The following is a 23,556-nucleotide window of genomic DNA, read 5'->3' on the forward strand; positions in this document are numbered from 1 at the left end:
CCCCTGGATGCTGGCACACATCCCTCGTGATAGGGCGTCGGGGGATTCGTTGAGGGCCCCCGGCCTATATATTATGTCGTACTCAAACGTGGAGAGTTCGATCCGCCACCTGAGAATTTTGTCGTTCTTGATCTTCCCCCTCTATTTGTTGTTAAACATGAAGGCTACCGACCGCTGGTCGGTAAGCAGGGTGAAGCGTTTGCCGGCTAGGTAGTGCCTCCAGTGCCGCACTGCCTCCACTATGGCCTGGGCCTCCTTCTCTACCGAGGTGTGCCTGATCTCGGGCCCTTGGAGTGTTCTTGAGAAAAAGGCTACGGGCCGCCCATCCTGGTTGAGGGTGGCTGCTAAAGCGAAGTCGGACGCATCGCTTTCGACCTGGAAAGGGATGTTTTCATCCACTGCCCGCAGCGCGGCCTTCTCAATGTCGTGTTTAATGCTGTTGAAGGTGGCGTGGGCCTCGGCCGTGAGCGGGAAGGACGTTGATTTCAGGAGGGGACGGGCCTTGTTGGAATAATTGGGGACCCATTGGGCGTAATAGGAGAAGAACCCCAGGCACCTTTTCAGGGCCTTGGGAGTGTTTGGTAGGGGTAGCTCCCGTAGGGGGCGCAATCGGTCAGGGTCCGGACCAATTTACCCGTTTTCCACCATGCAGCCCAGGATACAGAGGCGCGTGGTGCTAAAGACACACTTATCCTCGTTGTAGGTGAGATTGAGTCTGAGGGCGGTTTTCAGAAATCTCGCGAGGTTCGAGTCGTGGTCTTGCTGGTCGTGGCCGCAGATGGTGACGTTGTCTAGGTATGGGTAGGTGGCTGTTAACTGGTTCTCATCGACCATGCGGTCCATCTCCCGCTGGAAGACCGAGACCCCATTCGTTACCCCAAAGGGGACTCTGAGGAAGTGGTAGAGACGTCCGTTTGCCTCGAAGGCGGTGTATGGACAGTCCTCCGGCCTAATGGGGAGCTGGTGGTATGCCGATTTTAGGTCGATGGTGGAAAACACCCGGTATTGCGCGATTTGGTTAACCATATCCGCTATGCGGGGCAGAGGGTAGGCGTCTAGCTGGGTGTATAGATTAACCGTCTGGCTATAATCTATCACCATCCGCTTCTTTTCGCTACACTTAACTACTACTACCTGGGCGCGCCATGGGCTGGTACTGCATTCGATGATACCCTCCCGCTTGAGTCTTTCTACTTCCGACGCAATGAACCGTCTGTCCTCCCAGCTGTACCACCTACTCTTGGTCGCTATGGGTCGACAGTTGGGTGCGAGGTTGGCGAACAGAGAGGGCGGCTTGACCTTCAGGGTAGCCAGACCGCACACTGTGAGGGGCGGCTGGGACCCACCATAGGTAAGCGTGATACTTTGGTGGTGGCACTGGAAGTCCAGACCCAAGATCACGCTCACACAGAGATCTGGCATTATCAATAGTTTAAAAACTCTGTAATCATTGCCTTTTACCGACAACATAACCGCGCAGAAACCTGTAATTTTTGAGGTATGAGTCTTATCGGCCATGGCGATTTTGCCCTGTGTGGGGACTATCGTTAGTGAAAGTCGTTTTACCAGGCTAGGATGAATAAAGCTCTCGGTGCTCCCGCAGTCAATCAAGCATTTAACCTTGTTCCCGTTTACCTCTATGTCCATCATTGATTTAGACAACGGATGCGGCCTGGATTGATCCACTGTGATCGAGGCCACCAGTGGGTCCTGGAGGTCTGTGTAGTCGGGGCAAGATGGTGGACTCCATGAGGGTGGACAAGATGGCTTCCAAGATGGCCGCTCCCACGGCGCGCACGCGGCGGTGGTGGAGTTGGAGGCGGGGTTCCCTCTGCAGACTTTGCTGAAATGTCCTTTCTTCCCGCATTTAGAACAGGTGGTGCCCTTCGCTGGGCACAGATGCCTGGAGTGTTTGTCCTGGCCGCAGAAGTAGCATTTTGGGCCCCGATGCATCGCGGCAGTAGTGGGGCTCCTGGGTGGAGGCTGGGGCTCCGATGGTGCTGGGCTGGCCTGAGACCTGGGAGGTGAAGATGGCTTCCAAGATGGCGGCCCCCACGGCGCGCACGAGGCGGAGTGGGCTGCGTGGCCTGGGGAACAGGATTCAGAGTTCTTCTGGGCCATATCCAGCAATCGCGCTATATCTATAGCCTGTTTTAAGTCCAGTCCCTCCTTTTCAAACAGTTTCTGCCGAATGTAATTTGAACTGAGGCCCGCAATAAGGGAGTCTCGAATCAGCTCCTCCGTGTACACGATGGCAGACACGGCCTTACAGTTACAGTCTCTGCCCAGTACTTTTAGGCTTAGTATAAAGTCCTCTAGTGACTCACCATGCCGCTGCGTGCGAGTAGTCAGAAGATGCCTGGCGTACACCTCATTTACTGGCCGCACGTAGTGGGCCTTCAGAATGGTGCAGGCATCCCCGTAGCTGGTGGCATCTTGGATGAGAGGGGAGACCCGATGGCTCACCCAGTTTCGCAGGATTCCCAGTTTCATGTCTCCGGTAGCGGTTGCGGCTGCTATGGTGGTGGATGAGTTTGCAATGAAAAATTCGAAGCATTGGAACCAGTGTCTGAACTGTGTGGCTGCGTCTGAGGCATGGGGGTCCAGATCCAAGCGCTCTGGTTTCAGGAGTCAATCCATCTTGGTGTTTTAGTGATTAAAATTGATATGCCATCAATGACTCAAAGACAAGGATTCAACTGAAGGCTTTTAATCACTAAGAACATTGCAGCATTACAGGTCTTCCCACATCGGGTTCGTCTGGTAGGAATGACTCATACAGCTTTTGAGACCTTTATATGGCAAAAGACAGGGGCGTAGCCAATACACACAATAGGAACAAAAGGGGGCGGTACACACAATACAAGCAGGTAAAACACATGGGCTGATGAAAACTACTAAGCACTTGGTTTGAGTATAAAACAAGGCTTTAATCAACTGTTTCACAACCATGAGTTTCTAGTTAGATCACTAGCTCCTGGTTACAAAAATGTCCTGAGCAAGCTGGGCCCACGCCCGAGTATTTATACTTTCCTTGGATTGCGCCACCAGCTGGCTGCCCGGTGTTATCTCATGAGTCATTTCTACATGAATGGTAAGATTCATGACACTAGCCATTGCTTGTCTTCTGTTCGAGAAATGATAGGACAGTCCCACCAACTCCTCTTCTGATCGAGTGAACGTTGACAGTACAGTTCCGCCAACTCCTGTAATGTTTGAGCGAGCGGTCACAGGGCCGTTCCACCAGCTCCTCTTCTGATCGAGCAATGGCAGGACAGTTCCACCAGCCCCTCTTCTGATCGAGTGAGCATTCACAGGACTGTTCCACCAGCTGCTCTTCTGATCGAGTGAGCATTCACAGGACCGTTCCACCAGCTCTGCTTCTGATCGAGTGAGCATTCACAGGACCGTTCCACTAGCTCTGCTTCTGATCGAGTGAGCATTCACAGGACTGTTCCACCAGCTGCTCTTCTGATCGAGTGAGTGATCACAGGACTGTTCCACCAGCTCTGCTTCTGATCGAGTGAGCGTTCACAGGACTGTTCCACCAGCTGCTCTTCTGATCGAGTGAGTGATCACAGGACTGTTCCACCAGCTCTGCTTCTGATCAAGTGAGTATTCACAGGACTGTTCCACCAGCTCTGCTTCTGATCGAGCGAGTGATCACAGGACTGTTCCACCAGCTCTGCTTCTGATCGAGCGAGTGATCACAGGACTGTTCCACCAGCTCTGCTTCTGATCGAGTGAACGTTGACAGGACAGTTCCGCCAACTCCTGTATTGTTTGAGTGAGTGGTCAAAGGGCCGTTCCACCAGCCCCTCTTCTGATCGAGTGAGCATTCACAGCACCATTCCACTAACTCCTCTTCTGTTCCAGCGATCACTGGAACGTTCCACCAGCTCCTCTTCATTTCCAGAAGTTTGTCATAGGTCAGTTTCACCAGATCCTCCTCTGTTCGAAGGAGCAGTCACAGGACTGTTCCACCAGATCCTCTTCTGGTGATAATTGTGCTCTCTCAGCTCTCCTCCATGTTCACTTCCCTCCTAGGTGTTCACCAGCCCACTCTGTGCTACACATCGTTGGCTGTCTGGAGATCTTTGCTCAACTCCCCCTGTATGGTCCCGATGTCTTGGGTAGTGGTCAGAATATCAAATGCAGTTTTCTTATTGTTCATAGGCAAGGACACAAACATCTCCAAGGGAAAGCTCTCAATTTACTAATCTCACTGGCACTTTCCTGACTTTCACTAGAATGTATATTGATACCAGATTGTTTAAAAGAGTTTTCCAACTCCATGAGTTTCCTGTAAAACCAAGATGATTAAACAAGCAGAATCACCTCCAATGTCCCAAAATTTCAATTCAAATCATTAAACATTTATGAAACTAAAAACTGCCAATTTTGAAATGAGAAAGTCTCCCGTCCGGAATTAGAAACTTTCAGACAATTTAAAATAATAACCAGAATTTCACTGTGGCCACAATGAAAGTCGGCTTTTCACAATTTAATAGGTCCATTGACCTCAATGGTTCCAATTTAATTCAAGCCAATATTTTGTTAACTAAACACTACAGAACAGATAAAATAATCCAAATAGCACCTGCTTACAAACAATGACATCATCTTTTCTTTCTTCAGGTGTCTTTCAGAGAGTTGATTGCGTGGCTCAAAGATTGGTGTGGGAGAAATGGGTTTTGATCCATGGGGCACTGGCACCAGTACTGGGGTGAGGGAGCTGTTCCATTGGGACGGCCTTCAGTTGAACCATGCTGGGACCAGTGTCCTAGCGAATCGAATAACTAGGGCTGTAGAAAGGACTTTAAACTAAATAGTGGGGGGGAGGGTTCAAACAAGGGGAAATTTAGAAAGTTAAAGAGAAAGGACAGGGCAATAGTACAGGGTAGCGATATGGGCAATGAAAACCAGAGTGTGACAGGAAGGGACAGAGCGTACAAACATAGGAGTGCACCAGCAAATAAGGTCAGAGTAGGGAAAAATGATAAAAAGACAAAATTAAAGGCTCTTTATCTGAATGCACGCAACATTCGTAACAAGATAGATGAATTGACAACACAAATAGAACTAAATGGATATGATCAAATAGCCATCACAGAGACGTTGTTGCAACATGACCAGGGCTGGGAACTGAATCTTCAGGGGTATTTGACATTTCAGAAGGATAGACAGAAAGGAAAAGGAGGTGGGGTAGCTCTGTTAATAAAGGATGAGATCAGTACAATAGTGAGAAATGAGCTTGTCTTGGAAGTTCCAGATGTAGTATTAAACTTAAATAAAGTCAATTACAAAGGTATGAGGAGAGAGTTGGCTAAAGTGGACTGGGAAAATAGATTAGAAGGTATGACGATAGAAAAGCAGTTCCAGGCATTTAAAGAGATCATTCATGACTCACAAATATATATTTCAGTGAGAAAGAAAGACTGGAAGAGAAGTATGAACCAATCATGGCTAACCAAGGAAGTTAAGCATGGTATCAAATTGAAAGAAAAGGCATACGATGTCGCAAAGATTAGTGGTAGGCCAGAAGATTGGGAAAATTTTAGAAACCTGCAAAGGATGACTGAAAAATTAATAAAGAGGGAGAAAATAGCTTATGAGAGGAAACTAGCAAGAAATATAAAAACTGACAGTAAGAGCTTCTACAAGTATATAAAGAGGAAGAGAGTAGCTAAAATAAACATTGGTCCCTTGGAGAGCGAGACTGGGTAAATAATAATGGGAAACAAGGAAATGGCAGAGGCATTGAACAAACATTTTGGGCAAGAATTTGGCAGATGGAGTATAATGTGGGAAAATGTGAAGTTATCCAGTTTGGTAGGAAGAATAGAAAAGAAAAATATTATTTAACTGGAGAAAGACTACAGAATGCAATGGTACAGAGGGATTTGGGTGACCTTGTACATGAAACACAAAAAGTTGCAGCAAGTAATTAGGAAGGTAAATGGAATGTTGGCCTTTAATTCAAGGGGGAAAGAGTGTAAAAGAAGGGAAGTCTTGCTACAACTGTATAGGGCGCTGGTGAGACCACACCTAGAGTACTGCATACAGTTTTGGTCCCCTTATTTAAGGAGGGATATGCTTACATTGGAGGCATTTGAGAGAAGGTTCACGAGGTTGATTCCTGGGATGGAAGGGTTGTCTTAAGAGGAAAGGTTGAGCAGGTTGGGCCTATAACCATTGGAGTTTAGAAGAATTAGAGGTGATCTTATTGGAACATATAAGATTCTGAGGGAGTTGGACAGGGTAGATGCTGAGAGGATGTTTCCCCTCTAGAATGAGGGGGCATAGTCTCAGAATAAAGGGTTGTCCATTTAAGATGGAGATGAGGAGGAATTTCTTCTCTCAGAGGGTCGTGAATCTTTGGAATTCTTTACCCCAGAGAGCTGTGGAAGCTGAGTCATTGAATATATTCAAGGCTGAGAGAGACAGATTTTTGAGCAACAGGGGAGTCAAGGGTTATGGGGAACGGGCAGGAAAGTGGAGTTGAGGCCAAAATCGGATCAGCCATGATCTCATTAATGGCAGAGCAGGCTCAAGGGGCCGAATGGCCTGCTCCTGCTCCTATTTCTTATGTACTTATGTTCCAAATGACTGTAATATAATTGAAGAGAAAGTTAGCTTTCACAGTGAAAGAAATCCTTTGTAACATTCTTACACAAAATGGAAGAGAGGGCTGTGCCACAGCCAGCAGCACCAAAACAGTCACATAGGCTTTTCAAAGAGACACCTGACTGAAATCTCGCAGCCTTTAACAGCAGAAAAGGGACAGAATCTTTTTCTTTCTCCTTTATTATATCACAGACTCATTTATCCTTTTTCTCTCCAACCAGTTTTTCATTTTCTGATGTTTGCGACTTAACCTTATTTGAAATAACAATCAATGATAACCGAGACGCATTGGTTACCTTTCTGAGCCCTGTGAAATGCGCAATGTAACCAATCTGAAAATCTTTCCACAGTCCCTGGATACTGGGACATGGCCAGAGGGCGTTTTAACTCTGGGCCCAGGATCATACTGGGCACATGTGAGGCAGTCATTAATAATGGCATCCATGGTCTGATCCAGGGAAGAGAATGTCTCCAGATCTGCTGCACTCCCCTTTGGGCCCAGCTCTCACCCTTCTGGTGCCCACTAGGTGTGGGCTCAATGCACCACCTATTTACCCTGATCAAATAACAAGTTATCCTGTACTGAAATATTGTCCTTTATTTTGGGCCATGAGTCCTCCCCTTTGATGGCCGCCTGGACTGATCTAATCCAAGGGTCCTCACCCAGCATCCCTGCAAGATGGAAAGGGCTGTTTCATTTTGAGCATTACTCATTTGACCCTCACACTTCGAGGGCAATCTCAAACTTCTTGGCTAGCTGATTTGCCTTGCCATTCTCACTGGCCCTGGGGATGATTTTAGAATGGGTTTGGACTTTAAACACCTCAAGGGCTGTTGCCTCCTCTCAGCCTCTGCCAGAACCCACTGGATCAGCCCTGCCAAAGGCAAAATCTTACCTTCCACAGAGGTTAATCCTTTTTTATTCCAAATCACTTCTTACTTGTTGAAACCTTTGGGGGTGGGGTAGGAGTGAGTCACAATAGCAGGTCTCGGACTGTGCACCTTTTGGCTGCCGCTCCGGACCCGAGCAGATCACTTCTTTTTCCACTTTTTTCCTCACCCTTTTCTTTTCTCCCTACCCCTCCTTGACTGCTCTCTCCTGTCATCATGCCTCCTTTCATTTCTCCTCTCTCGGGTAATCTGCCCTCCCAAATCCCTACCCCAACACTTCTCAACATTCCTTCTCTCCTGCCGCTGTCTCAATTCATCATGTTCTCTCTTCACTGAGTTCACTGCGCTCCTATCCTCCGTTAACCTCTCCCTCCATGTAAACACTCCAACACATATTCACACCCATCCCCTTGACCTTCCCATCTCTCGTGGCCTCGCTACACCCATTGTGTCAATCACAGATAAAGCCATCTCTGACCTTTGCTTGTCCTCTCCACCCACATCCCACTCACTGCCCCAACCCTACTTTCTTTTGTGACTGCACCTGGAAAAAGCTCCCTCCCAACTCACTTACATCTGCACTTACAAATTCCCAAGGGAGAAAAATTCAGTTGGTTAGCGCCTTCAGTTAGAGCCTGGTGGGGGCGTTATTGGGCACTGATGCCATCGCACCGGGGCGAGACGGCTCCAGCGATGGACACCAAATGCACCTTTCCCCGTAGCGCCGCCACTACGCGTTACCTCTGTGGACCTCAGCACCAGGCAGGTCGTGATGTCAGTGAGTGTGCAATGCTCACTGGGTGCCCAATCTGCACAATTCATTGTCGCCCCCTTACTTAGCACCTCGCCCCAACACTGACAGTGAGAGGAGATGTCAAGCAGGTGGATGCCGGCTCCAGGGGCGCTACTTAAAGGGATCATGAGGAATGAATCGCAGCTGTCATGTTAGTGCTGTTTCACTGCTTCCTTGTCAATTTGACATTGTGCTACAGTTTAATTCAGAAATTTAAAGGCTGTTTAGTATCAGGACTGTTGTGGCTACTAATAATTAGTTACTGTTATTCTAACAACATATCAAAGTGCTACATTTAGTTGCATTAATGGGGACTGTACTGGCAGTCGACCTCACCCTCCAGGATCTACGGCGGAGGGAGCAGAGGCAGTGAGAAGGATTGGAACATGTGGCCAGAGGGAGGAGAAGGGCCATGAGGGCTCTCAACAGCAGGCCTTGCTCTCCAAGGGTATTCCGAGAGCACTTCTCCTATCTCCAATTAAGTGAGGAGCAGTGTATTAGAAGGCTCTGCCTCAGCAAGGAGGTGGTCACAGAACTTTGCCACCTCCTGCAACCAGACCTCGAGCCTCAGGTTAGGGTGACCACGGCTCTCTCAGTGGCAGTAAAGGTCACCGTCACCCCCAATTTCTTCGCAAGTGGATCCTTCCAGTCTCCAACAGGAGACATAGCTAACATCTCACAGTTCGCTGTCCATCGCTATGTCCGGGAGGTCACAGAGGCTCTCTACAGTAGGAGAAGGGATTACATTTCTTTCCCCATCACCAGAGAGAAGCAAGACGAACATGCATGTGGCTTTGCCAGGGTAGCGGGCTTCCCCATTGACTGCGCCCACGTAGCTTTGCAGGCACCACATAACAATGCTAAGACCTTCCGTAACCGCAAAGGCTACCACTCACTTAATGTGCAGTTGGTGTGTGACCAGAGACAGAGACTCCTCAATGGGCAGCAGCCACGATGCCTTCATCCTGTGCCGGACCGGTGTGCGAGCACTCTTCCAGCCACCACGTCAAGCTCGCGGATTGCTGGTCAGGGAAAAGGACTAGCTACTCTCCACCTGGCTCATGACTCCCCTCCGCAACCCAACACTCCTGCCCAGCGCTCATATAATGAAAGCCATGTTGCCACAAGGAACATCATTGAGCAGGCCATCGGGGTGCTCAAGCAACGGTTCCACTGCCTTGACCACTCAGGAGGAGCCCTCCGGTAACCAGCTGAGGAGGCATCCCATTTTGTGGTTGCCTGCTGCATGCACCACAACTTGGTCATCATGAGGGCCCAGCCCTTGACACCTGGGATTGCGGGACCACCTCAGGATGAGGATGAGGAAGAGGGAGAAGAGTAGGAGGAGGAGGAGGAGGAGGAAGATGAAGATGAGGAGGAGGAGGAGTAGGAGCAGGGACAGGAGTGAGGGAGGAGGCAGCCACTCAAGCGGCCTTCCAGAAGGGCGGTTCATGACCACCTCATCAGATTGTGGTTCCAAAAAATTAAACCTCAGATCCCTGTTGCTCACCACATCCCCATCATTCCATCCCTGCCGCAGGCCATATCACAGCGCAAAGCTGAAAAGAGAGACACCACAAAATAATCCAAACTGAATTAATACATTTATCAATAATCAGTGAACACATATTTACAGCAATATTATTACCTATTCACCCTTGTGCAATCCCTTAGGGCCTCCCATTACTGTGCCTTTGCCTAATCTAGTGCTCCTACGAAGTGTTGGCCCAGTGGCTGCAGCACGGTGGGTGGAAGGCTGCTGAGTGTCCGTGCGGGAGACTTCAGATGGCCTTGCAGGATGCCCATGACCAGCTCTGGGCCTGGAAGGCCTGGCTGTAGATTGCACCACCTCAGCATGGGCGGCAGTTCTGCAGCTACCGATCTGCTCCACAACAACCTCACCACCACCTATGATGCCCTAGTCCCTATTAAAACCATTACTCTCTCTCACCCCAGCAGTGACCCCTGGTGCGGCCTTCATCGCCACTCCCTTAAGTCAAAGGGCCACATTCTTGAACCCATATGGTGGACAATTGGCTTACCCAATCACTGCCAGATCTGGCTGGACCACATAAAGCAGTATCGGGTCCTGCTCTCCACTGACAAAACTACTCACTATTCCAGGATCATTCTGGAATGCAAAGATAACCTCCAGATTCTTTCCTCTATTGCTAACCATCTTCTTAAACTCCTCTCCCCTGTCGCCTCCACCCTCACCCCCAACAACAAGTGCGAGGAGCTCATGGACTTATTTATCTCTAAGATTGAGACCATCCGATCATCTGCCTCTGCGACTTCCCTTCCTTCTCCTAGCTCACCAGGCCAAACTTCCTCTAAGGTTCGCCACAGCCCTAGCCCTGAACTCACATCTTCCTCCAGTTTATCTCTGATCTCCCCTCATGCCCTCTCTGAGCTCATCGTGTCCATGTGTCCCACTTCCTACTCCCTCAACCCTATTCCCACTAAACTGCAGACTGCACAACTTTACTCTTCTGGCTCCCATGTTAGCTGATATTGTTAATGGTTCTCTCTCCTTCAAATCTGCCATCATCACCCCTTTCCTCAAAAAACAACCCTTGACCCCCCCGTCCTTGCATAGTGCCATGCCATCTCCAAGCTCCCTTTCCTCGCCAAAGTCCTTAAACGTGTTGTCATATCCCAAATCTGTGCCCATCTTTACCAGAACTCCATGTTTCAATCGCTCCAATCAGGTTTCCACCCCTGCCACAGTACTGAAACACATCTTATCAAAGCCACAAATGACATCATATGTTACTGTGACAAAGGTAAACGATCCCTCCTCGTTCTTTTCGACCTGTCTGCAGCCTTTGAGACAATTGACCACTCCATCCTCCTCCAACGCCTCTCCACCATCGTCCAGCTGGGTGGGACTGCACCCACCTGGTTCTATTCTTATCTATCTAATCGTAGCCAGAGATTCACCTGCAATGGCTTCTCTTCCCAGTCTCGGATCATTACCTCTGATGTCACCCAAGGATCTATGTCATCTACATGCTGCCGCTCAGCAACATCATCTGAAACCACAGCTTCAGTTTCCACATGTACGCTGATGACACCCAGCTCTACCTCACCACCACTTCTCTCCACCCTCAACTGGCTCTAAATTGTCAGATGGCTTGTCTGACGTCGAGTACTCGATGAGCAGAAATTTCCACCAACTAAATATTGGGCAGACTGAAGCCATTGTCTTCGGTCCACACCATGAACTCCATTCTTTAGCCATTGACTCCATCCCTCTCTATAGCATCTGTCTGAGGCTGAACCAGACTCGTCGCAACCTTGGTGTCATATTTGACCTGGAAATGAGCTTTCAGCCATATATCTATGCCATAACTAAGACAGCCTATTTCCACCTCCGTGACATTGCCCAACTCCACCCCTGCCTCAGCTCATCTGTTGTTGAAACCCTCATCCATGCCTTTGTTGCCTCTAGAATTGACTATTCAATCACACTCATGGCTTACCTCCCACCTTCTACCCAACGTAAGCTTGAGGTCATCCAAAACTCAGCTGCCAGTGTCCAAACTCGCACCAAGTCCCATTCACCCAGAACCCCTCTGCTTGCTGACAGTAAAATCGGAGGAGAAAGGATGAGGGGAGTTGAGGTGCAGATTGAAATGACCAAGAATGAGGAGGCACTGAGTGCAAAGGCTGAAGGAGGAAAGCAGGGAGGATATGTGGGTGAGAAACCTGGGGTGGTAGGCAAGGATTTTAAAGGAGAGAAGAGTGGAACAAATGTCACAACGAGTCGCTCTGATGTCACAATGGACCACTCTGATGTCACAACGGGCTGTTCTGATGTCACAACGTACCGCTCCTCTGGATTAATCAAGGTCAGTCAGCATGGATTTGTTAAGAGGAAATTGTGTCTGACTGACTTGATTGAATTTTTTGAGGTGGTAACAAGGCAGGTCGATGGAGATTGTTTGTTTGATGTAGTATATATGGATTTTAGCAAGACATGGCACACTGGACACGAAAGTAAAAGATCATCGGATCCAAGGCAAAGTGGCAAGTTGGATCCATAATTGGCTCAGAAGGAGGAAGCAAAAGGTTATGGTCGATGGATGTCTTTGTGACTGGAAGGATGTTTCCAGTGGGGTTCCGCAGGGTTCAGTTCCAGGACTCTTGCTTTTTGTGGTATATATCAATGAATTAGACCTGAATGTAGGGGGTATGGTTAAGAAGTTTGCAGACAATACAAAAATTGGCCGTGTGGTGGATAATGAAGAAGAAAGCTGCAGACTGCAGGAAGATATTAATGGACTGGTCAGGTGGGCGGATCAGGGCCAAATGCAATTCAATCCGGACAAGTGCGAGGTAATGCATTTGGGGAGGGCTTGAAGGGATAATTACAAGTCCTAGCCCTTTTGGGCTATCCCAGATCTGGCGTATTCCCCAGACGTTCACCCTCAACTTAAGTTAGAGATAGCCGAATTCCATAAGATGCTTAAATGGGTCTAAAGGTTCAGGCTATCTCTCCCTGAAGGAAAGGAATGACTGAAGAGGTTACCATCCTCCAGATAGTACTTTTAATAAGTTGAACTAGACTGTAACCTTCCGGATATTATGAGGGTCCGGAATACTCCCCCAGAATTCTGCAACTCCTTACAAAAGAGTGTACAGAATTTGGGTTCGCGAGTTCATGCAGAATTACTCTTTGAGACAATTGTAAAAATATATAGTTTTATTTAAGAGCCGACAATCAGTAAACAGCTGTTGAATCAGTCGCAACATTAACAATTCAAAATACAAATAGCTTACATTTCTTATTTCTCAGAGATCCTTATTCTCAAATCTTTACTTCGTTACATTTCTTATTTCTTACTTAATTCTAAATCCAGAACATCCACCAATATCAATTACTTTGACTTCCTGAGGCTCATAGTTAAAGACTTACAGAGATGCCTATGAAGAGTTGAGAAACGCTTTGCCCGTTCAGCGATTTCTGCCTTTCTGTTGAAAAGGCTCTATGTTTTATACTCTTTTGGCAGTGGTTTCTTCATTGAAGTTCTCTGCTGATGTTAGCTAATTGTCTTTATTGATTCTCACTTTTGAATGCTTTCTATCTTACTGTCAATTCAACTATTGCATGCATAATTATTTCTCTACATTTAGGTGTTCCAAAAACCATCATAACAACAATGACAGCTATGGTTTCTGTTTGATGCCATTCCTACAAAATGCTTTCATTCAATTCTTAATATTGGCTTTACTGGTTTTTAGCAGACATTGTGACTCTCCTTACTGCTCCAAGTTTAATACAAACACAATGTAATTGCTTTGTGTCTCTATTGAAGTCATATTTTCAAAGCCTTCTCATTGGTATTATATTTACAATATGTAAATCAAAACCACTTTAACTGTGTGTTTACTTGTTTTCTAGCTATCTTATGGTTCCTGTCATCCAAGTTTAACATAAAACTATTTGACCAGCAGGTGTTTCTTTACTTGATGTCATCTTTTCAAAGGCACATGGTTCTTTTAATGTTTGTGTTTCTGTTTTACATGTTAGTTCTTAACACTTTAAACTGAGCATTCTCATTGTGTTTGTTGCAAACCGTAGACCTTTTGGAAGCATCAATGGTTTGCTTCAATCTTTCATTGTTTTAGTATATTTAACTAATTCCCATTTCAAAGCTTGTTTACAACTTTGTTATCAACTGATCTTTATCTCAGAAGCCTGTTCTCTGTTTACAGCCTGTGTCTCTGAGGTTTTACAGCTTGTGGCCTAGAAATTCAGTATAGCCACTTTTGGGGCGGTAAAGTCGGGCGGCCGCTAAAGTTTGCGCCCGGCGCAAAGTCGCGCCCCCTTCGGCGATATTCAGTCACATCGCCCCAAGAGGTTGCTGCTGCGCTAAAACAGGTGATGCACGACTAACTTTAGGTGCTAAGCCGGCGGTGCTGAGCGATACCCCCGAGGCCGGGCGCAGCGCCGGTGCGGCGAGTTGTTGATTGACGGCAGACACTCTGGCGCCGGTCAGCTCTTAAAGGGGGAGGGTGGATTTGTTTGCCTGCCACGCCCTGCACACTGCAGCCCTCAACCTAGGCCTGACCACTTCAGCTTCATCTGCACAACGCCAAGGGCTATGAAGAAGGCCAGGGAGAGAGCGCAGCGCTTCAGCGACGGTGACCTGAGGCTGCTGGTTGGCGGAGTGGAGCGCAGGCACCATGTTCTGTTCCCAGAAGGTGGCAAGAGGCCGCTGCCCAGCGCCTACCGGAAAGCCTGGAGGGAGGTCTCAAACAGGGTGTCTTCCAACAGCGTGGTTGCCAGGACTCCTGTGCAATGCCGGAAGAAGTTCAACGACCTCACTCGGGTTGTCAGGGTGAGTACACTTTCCAGTGTCCTCCTCATCCCTGCATGTGCACCTCACTTTATGGGCAAAGGGACCTGAAAGCCCTAATGGCCAGCCCTCATCCAGCAGCTATGGGACTGGCATGAAAATCACTTGCACATTCAGCACTTTACACACTGTACAAGCTATTTGACCATGGGAGGCAGTGCAGACAAGATCAGGGCTTCGCACTGTACAAGCTATTCGACCATGGGAGGCAGTGCAGACAAGATCAGGGCTTCGCACTGTACAAGCTATTCGACCATGGGAGGCAGTGCAGACAAGATCAGGCTTCACACTGTACTTACAGGCCGTCCTTTCTCTTGCAGGCCAAGGTGGCGCACAACCGGCGGAAACGAACTGACACCGGGGGAGGCCGTCCTGACGTAAAAGAGCTCTCCGACCTCGACCAGCGTGTGGAGCACATTATGGCAGGCCGGCTGATTGGCCCCGTCGCCAGTGGAGATGCCGACCCTGTTCTGGGCACCAATGGTAAGGGCATCACCTTTTTGACCTCGCTCGTTCCACTTGCGCCTCAGATCAGCATCCTTTGCCACTGTCCGACCAATGCAGTGAATGGCACCACTCATGCCTCCCTCGCTGCCGCCCTGTCCTCACTCTAAAGCTACTCTTGTGCCTTCCTGCTTTCAGATGGTGAATCGCCAAGTGAGGAGGCGGGACCTCAAGCTGCCACTGTCAGCGCTTCAGAATACGAGGAGGAGGAAGAGGAAGCCGGCCCATCAGTGCCACCCTCAGCCGCACCAGCCCATGGCGATGTAGGGGACACGTCTTCCCTGGAGGGGAGCCGGGGGGAAGGGTCGGAAGAGAGTGAAGCTCTGGGGCCCAGCGGCCTGCAGCAACGCAGGAGGGGTGGGGAAGCTCGGCGGACTTCTCCCCAGAGGGTGAGTGCGGCCTCCAGTCCTGCGACGGTCAGCGCAGAGGAGGTGCGGCTCCTGGAGGAAATGGCCGTCCAGGCTGAGCGCAGGCACAATGAGGTCATGGCTGCAGTGGCAAGGATGCCTGACTCCATTGAGTCTTTGTCAAGGAGTGTGCAGCAATTTGGAGCAGCACAGGCCAGGAGTCTGGATCAATTCAGTGCAGCACAGGCCAGGAGTCTACAGGACTTCGCGGCAGCACAGGCGGCTTCGAGTCAAGTGCCCAGTCGTGCCGTCCATTCACTGGCTGTTGTCATGCGGACACAGACCAGGGCCACACGGGCACTAACTGCTGCCACCCTCGCTGGATCAGCCAGGCATTGCCAGGGCACCCGCCGCGCAGCAGCAGCCCAGCAGTCTGTTCTTCAGCTGTTTGCTGCGCATGCTGCAGTGCTGGCCCGTGCGAGTGCCAATGTCTCAGGCGACCAGCGAGCACCTGCGATCTGCCAGGTTGGCACCATTCCTGCAGCCGACACTGCCACTCTGCCATTGCAGCTGCCACGAGCTGCTGGACAGACTGCTGCCGCCCAGCCAGAGTTGGAGCAGTCAGCAGCCGGCCACTCCAAGGCCAGAGCTGGTGCAGGCCGACCCCCAAGGGCATCTGCCGTCTCGCCATCTGCCCCTCAGCAGCCTTCCCCCAGCCTTGCTGCAGCCACTGGGCTCCCATTGAGGAGGAGCTGCAGGGCGGGCAGGGGCCAGGCAAGGATGTGAAAGGCATCGCCCTCGCAGGGCAAAAAGTAGAAGGTATGCACAAATGCCTGGTGCTTTTTGTATGGCCGAGATTGGTGTAGGTGTGTTTTTGTAAAGCCGAGACTGGTGTCTTTCTTTCTTTTTGTAAGGCCGAGACTGGTAGTTTTGTGTTTTTGGAGGGGACTTCTGCACATGAGGATGTAATGTGGGAAGGGCAGAGGTTTGCAATAAATTATTGTTCTTAAATTGCACTGTGCATGGTTTTTTTGTAAAGTCCGGGTTGCCCTGCTCGGCTGAGGGCTTGTGGAGCGGCTACATTCATCTGCTGACATTGGCACAAGCCATTCCCTGAGAGGGTCCAAGAACCGACGTTCAATAAGCCGGCGACGGGCGGCCCTTGCACTTTCTGCCTCCCTCCTGTGCTGGTCCTCCTCCTCCTCCTCCTCCTCCTCCTCCTCAGGTGGTCCTCCAATGCCTGGTGGCAGTGGCTGAGTCCTGCGGATAGCCAGGTTGTGCAGCATGCAGCAAACGACCACGAAATGGGAGACTCGCTCCGGCGAATATTGTAGGGCTCCACCGGAACGATCCAGAGAGCGGAACCGGTGCTTCAGGATGCCGATTGTTTGTTCGATGATGTTCCTGGTCGCTTGCTGGCTATCGTTGTATCCCTCCTCAGCAGGGGTGCTGGGCGCACGGAGCGGGGTCATCAGCCAGGTACACAAAGGATAGCCTCTGTCCCCGATAAGCCATCCTCGTGGGTGAGGCTGGGCCTGGAACATGCCTGCCACAGTCTGTCGCAGGATGAAGGCATCGTGGCTGCTGCCTGGAAAGCGGGCATTGACAGCTAGGGTGAGCTGCCTGTGGTCACACACCAGCTGGACGTTGAGCGAATGGTAGCCCTTCCGGTTGCGGCAATCCTCGGCATTCTCCAGAGGTGCCCGCAAAGCCACATGCGTGCAGTCAATGGCGCCCTGCACCATGGGGAAGCCCGCGAATGCTGCAAAGCCCATTGCACACTGTTGCTGCTTGGCAAGGGCCATGGAGAAGGAGATGAACTGATGTCTCCTTTTGAAAAGGGCATTGGTCACCTGGCGGATGCAGCAATGCACGGCGAATTCGGAGATGTTGGCAATGTCCCCAGTAGTGGATTGGAAGGAGCCGGTGGCATAGAAGTTGAGAGCCACTGTCACCTTCACTGCCACTGACAGAGACGTCCTGCTCCTCAGCTGTGGCATCAGATCACCGCCAAGCAGATGGCAGATCTCTGTGGCCACCTCCCTTCTGAATCGCAGCCTCCGAACACACTGCTCGTCAGACATGTTGAGATAGGAGAACTGCTGGCGGTATACCCTGGGTGGGTAAGGCCTCCTTTCCCGACGCCTGTTGCCCCCTCTCCGTCTAGCCAGGCTGCCACTCTCTCACGGCGTCTGAGAGCCCTTTGGATGTAATTGAGAAAGCCAGCGTTTACACCCATTGCAACCCCCATAATATGCTGGCAAACAATGAGATGTCAATGAAGGCAAAGACAAGTGGAAAGCTGTGGCCTGAAGCCACAAGTACCTGTCCGAGTGTTGGGCCAAAGCAGAAAGCTCTCTACCTTGGTCTCTCTCCAAAGATCCGTTTCTCAAGAAGGAGTGCTGCAAAATGGCAGCCTTTTATAGTGCAGGAGGAGTGCCCTTTAATTTGCGCCCCCCGTGCCCCACATCAACTGAGCACCGCTCCACTCTAACAGTCGCTAGGGGCGCCAGGCGCACAATGGGGCGTCGCAACTGAATTTCCGGTTGGGGGCGCACAAAGGGCGTTGCACGAGGAAATGACGTCATGATCTGCGCGCGCAGCTGAGCGCGCGCAAAGACTTTGCGCCGCCGCTAAATCTCTAGTGAAGTTGGGGCGAGGCACAGATCACGCTGCGCCCGGCCGCTAGCCGCCTAGCGCCCGACATCTACTCCTCCTAAGGCGCTAACGGCTGGCGCAACCAACTTAATTTCTAGGCCTGTGTCTCTGAGGCTTTAGATTTTTAAACCCAGTATATCATGTATTAATAATATCAGTAGTCTCTTCATATTCACAGAATCACAGAAATCACACAGTGCAGATAAAGGCCATTTCGGCCCATCAAGCCTGCACCGACACATATCCCACCCGATCCCCGTAACCCCTACATCAACACATATCCCACCCGATCCCCGTAACCCCACGTATTTAATCCCCCTAACACTAAGGGTCAATTTATCATAGCCAATCAACCTAACCCGCACATCTTTGGACTGTGGGAGGAAACCGGAGCACCCGGAGAAAACCCACGCAAACACGGGGAGAATGTGCAAACTCCACACAGACAGTCACCCGAGGCCGGATTCGAACCCGGGTCCCTGGCGCTGTGAGGCAACAGTGCTAACCACTATGCCACCATACATATTATGATGTATCTTTCTGAAATATGGCCTATTCCCTTACAGGCTAACAAGGCAAGGGAATACACAATAAATGGTAGGACACTGAGAAGTACAGGGGAACAGAGGACCTTGACGTGCATGCCCACAGAACCCTGAAGGTAGCAGGACAGGTAGATAAGGCAGTTAAGAAAGCAGTCGGGATACTTGCCTTTATTAGCTGAGGCATAGAATAGAAGAGCAGGGAGATTATGCTTGAACGGTATAAAACACTACTTAGGCCGCAGCTAGAGTACTGCATGCAGATCTGGTCACCGCATAACAGGAAGGATGTGATTGCGCTCGAGAGGATACAGAGGAGATTTACTAGGATGTTGCCTGGCCTGGGGAATTTTAGCTATGAGTAAAGATTGGATAGGCTGGGGTGGTTATCTTTGGAAAAGAGGAGGCTGAGGGGAGACCTAATTGAGGTGTATATAATTATGCGGGGCCTAGGTAGTGTGGATAGGAAGTAACTGTTTCCCTTGGCAGAGGGGTCAAAAACCAGGGACGTAGATTTAAAGTAAATGCTCGATCTTCCGCTGGAATTCATCCTGAGCTGAGATAAGACCAAATGGTAAACGCAGAAATCGGTAGCGTCCAAATGGTGTGTTGAACATTGTTAGCTTAGATGACTCTTCCGTGAGCTTGATAGTCCAGTATCCTGATCGTGCGTCCATTACACTGAAGTAACGTGCTCACACTACCTTGGGTGTGATGTCATCTAGCATTGGTAGAGGGTAGTGAGGGCGTTTGATAGCCTTGTTCAAATCTCTGGGGTCGAGACAGACTCTGAGCTTGCCTGTACGTGGTTTCTCAACCACTACTAACGCGTTGACCCAGTCTGTCGGTTCTGTTTCCTGGACGATGATTTCTGTATTCTCCATGCTCTGCAGCTCCTCCTTCAGACAACTATGTAGAGCAAGAGGTATCCTTCTCGGTGGGCAAACCACAAGGGTAGCTGCTGGGTCAAGGTGAATAGTGCATTCACCTGGGAATAGTCCGATTCCTTTGAAAACGTCAGCAAACTCCTCCATGACTGTCCGCTTCTCAACTGGTGCTGTCAATGATAGCACTAGCTTGACGAGGTCCATGTCTAAACATGCCTTTAGACCTAGCACTGGAGGTGCTCGAGTGTCAACAATGTAAAAGTCCAACATCATGTCGCTTTCTTTGTACTTGCATTTCATCCGCATGTGCCTTTTACAATGAGCTGCTCACCTCCATAGCCAGTCAGTCTGCATGAAGTGGGCTGTAGCTCACACTCATCCTTCAAGCAGTGATACTCACTCAGAGGAATTACATTAACCTGAGATCCAGTGATTAGTTTAAACTTAAGCTCTGTGCCCTGTTTTCCTATCTCAATATCGGCATAGGCTTGCTCAGTCTCTGAAATCTGTTTTTTCTGTGACACAGAATCAATAAACAGTTCCTCTGCATTTGGCTCTCTATCTGGCATTTGGCTGTCACTCACTGTGTGTACTGCTTTTCCGAAAACAGTCTTGCAAACTTTAGCAAAGTGGTTCCGTTTACCAAATTTAGCACATTGCCTTCCTTTGGCGGGGCCAAAGGTTCCTTTGGCACCTTTTCCCCGTGCATCTTGTTTCCACAATATCCACAGTTTTTGAAGCGTTTCATGTCTGTGTCGCCCATTTTTAGAACTCTCTCTGTTCTTTTTGTTCTGAAACACGCTCTCTGGGCGGTGTTCTTTGGTGTGTGTCTATTAACTGCCTGCACTGTCTGTTCACTCGAGCTGCTCGTGGCACCGGTTATGGTTTTCAACTGTGCTTGGGCTATCTCGTGCGATCTATCTATGTCCATAGCTTTGTCCAGTGTTAGCCCGGACCCAACATTCAAAAGTTTCTCTCTCACTTTAGCTGAATGTATTCCAAACACGATGCGGTCTCTGACCATCTCATCTTTATTTGCATATTCACAGTCTTTTACCAGCAGTTGTAACTCAGTCACAAACTGTTCAAATGACTCACTAGCTCCTTGTACTTTCTCCTGAAACTTGTACCTAGCGAATATCGTATTTGTCTTGGGCATCACATATGATTCAAAACGGTCAAAATAAATTTTCAGTACCTTTGCTTCATCCGCGGTGAGAGACTATGTGTTAAAAATGTCTCTCCCTTTTTCTCCGATCCACAGGAGTAGGTAGCTGTATCATTCTTACTTCCCTTTGCTTTTCAATGGACCCGAGAACACTGACTCCACGTGTTGCTTAAACTTGCAATATTCTCTATGTAAGTTCAAAGATTCCCAATTCATTCGAGGTAAGGGAGCTCCAATGATGTCCATTTCAAATCCCTGTTCTGACACCATGTCTTGTTTTGCACACTTTGTACAAAAATAATTAATTGCAGGACAATGGAGTATTACAGTTTAAACTCTTTTATGAAGCATCAGGTCTGTAAACTTTCATACAGTACAGTGTGGACAAGATGGAGTTAGGACCCTGGGTCCTCCAAAACAATAGTAGTCCTTACAGATGCCTGCAGGCCAATGACAATTCAGCATGTGATCACATGTGAATATAATAGGTATTCCTTACAGATGCCTGCGGGCCAATGATAATTCAGTATGCAAATGTTACAGTAAGCATGCAGGTGCAGCAAGCGGTTAAGAAGGCAAATGGTATGCTGGCCTTCATAGTGAGAGGATTCAAGTACAGGAGCAAGGATGTCTTGCTGCAGTTGTACAGGGCCTTGGTGAGATCACACCTTGAGTATTGTGTGCAGTTTTGGTCACCTTATCTGAGGAAGGACGTTCTTGCTATGGAGGGAGTGCAGTGAAGATTCACCAGACTGACACCTGGGATGGCAGGAATGACGTATGAAGAGAGATTGGGTCGATTATGCTTATATTCGCTGGAGTTTAGAAGAATGAGAGGGGATCTCATTGAAACTTATAAAATGCCATGAGTTCTTTTACATGCACCTGAGAGGGCAGACGGGGCTCGGTTTCTCATCTCATCTGAAAGACGGCACCTCCGGCACTGCAGCACTCCCTCAGTACTGCACAACAGCACAAGCCTTGATTTTGTGCTCAAGTTCTAAAGTGGGGTTTGAAACCACAACCTTCTGACTGAGAGATGAGAGTGTTACAACTGAGCCAAGGCAGACACCTCATATAACAACAATCACCACAACAACTGCATTTAGATAGCACCATTAACATAGAAAAACATCCCAAGTTGCTTTACAGAGGAGTAATCAGGAAAAAACTGAACCTGAGTTAAAGAAGGAGATATTCAGAGGAGTGACTAAAAGCTTGGTCAAAGAGGTGGATTTTAAGGAAGGTCTAAAAGAGGAGCGGTAGGTAGAGAGGCGGAGGGGTTAGGGAAGGAATTCCAGAGTGTGGGGAATGGTGACTGAAGGCTCGGCCACCAATGGTGGTTCTAAGGGAGAGGGGTGCACAAAAGACAATAGTCAGAGAAAAGGACAATTCTGGGGTGGGCTGGGAGGGTTGTATGAGATTACAGAGATAGGGACCGGTGAATCTGCAAAGGGATTTAAACATGGGGGATGGTCATTTTCAATTTGAGCCATCGGAGAACCAGAGGTCAACGTAGGTCAACAGGGACATGGTTGATAGGTGCCTGGGACTTGGTGTGGGTTAGGATACGGGCTGCAGAGTTTTGGATGAGCTGATGTTTGTAGAACGTGGAGGACAGGAGGCCGACTGGAGGAGCATTGGAATAACTGAGCCTGGAAGTGACAAAGGCATGGACCCTCTTTAAAGCCCATCTTTTTGGCCATCTTCTTTATGTCTGTGTGAGGCACCTTGGGACAGTGTTCTGTTATAGGTGGTGTATAAGTGCAAGCTGTGGTTCCAACACACGGGTGTCCACAGATATTACCATCTACAATATATAGGCCTTTATGATTACTGAGCTCAATACACAATGAGGTTACGAGAAGTTTATGGCCTAGAAATTCGGTGGCGCCCCGTTTCGGGTGCAAGTCTCTCCAGGGTGCCGGAAAGACCGCCCCGGAAGGAGTCGCAAGCGCCAGCCGGACATTCAGTTTCAGCACCCCAAACGGAAGCGCGGCGCTACTCGAGGTGCCCCGCATCCGTCTTGGGGCGCTGCAACTGAAGTTCGCAGCGCAATGTGCCGCAGCGCCACACGCTGTGGCATGGCACGCTGCAGTACTGCAGGCCTTCCTCCCCTTCTTAAAGGGGAGGGGCCTGCTGCAGCGCGATCTAAGATCGAGGAGAAGTGCCGGGCTCTTGGGAGACAGCCGGCACAACACGGGGGGTGGGGGGGCTCAGGAGGCCAGGGACGGTTGCGCGAAGAGGTGCTGGCAGGCGGCCAGCAAAAAAAATGGCCGCCCCGCACCTCAGTGCCTCTATTACCGCAGGTAGGCCCCCCTGAACCGGTTGCAAATTGCGACTGGCGTTACAGCAGGGGGCGCTACCAAATTTCGTGATTGGGGCGGTAGCGGGGCGCTGCGCACACCGATAACATCATCGGTGGCAGCGCAGTGCTAACGGCTAATGCCGCCATTAGCGCCCCACTAAATTTCAAGGGAGGCGTGGCCAGTGGCACTAAACCCACTAAGTGCCCTCTTTGGGCGCTAACTGGTGGTGCAGCCCACCGAATTTCTAGGCCTATATTTTTAATACCTAAGCTCCTCGATTTGCAAAGCACAGAAAATAAGAAGTTTTTTTTAACTCTTTCCATGTCAAATGCACGAGGCAAATACACTAAAAACTGTCTAAAAATTACTGACATTTACTATTGAATTGAAAGGACACGGCCTATTCTGCCCTTGCAGTGCGTTCCTATGCACAGCTAGACAGGTAGCTAACAACTTGATATCTTC

Source organism: Somniosus microcephalus, chromosome 12 (assembly GCF_052327205.1).
Source record: "Somniosus microcephalus isolate GS21.2 chromosome 12, FLI_Smic_1.0, whole genome shotgun sequence".
In the NCBI taxonomy this organism is placed as follows: domain Eukaryota; kingdom Metazoa; phylum Chordata; class Chondrichthyes; order Squaliformes; family Somniosidae; genus Somniosus; species Somniosus microcephalus.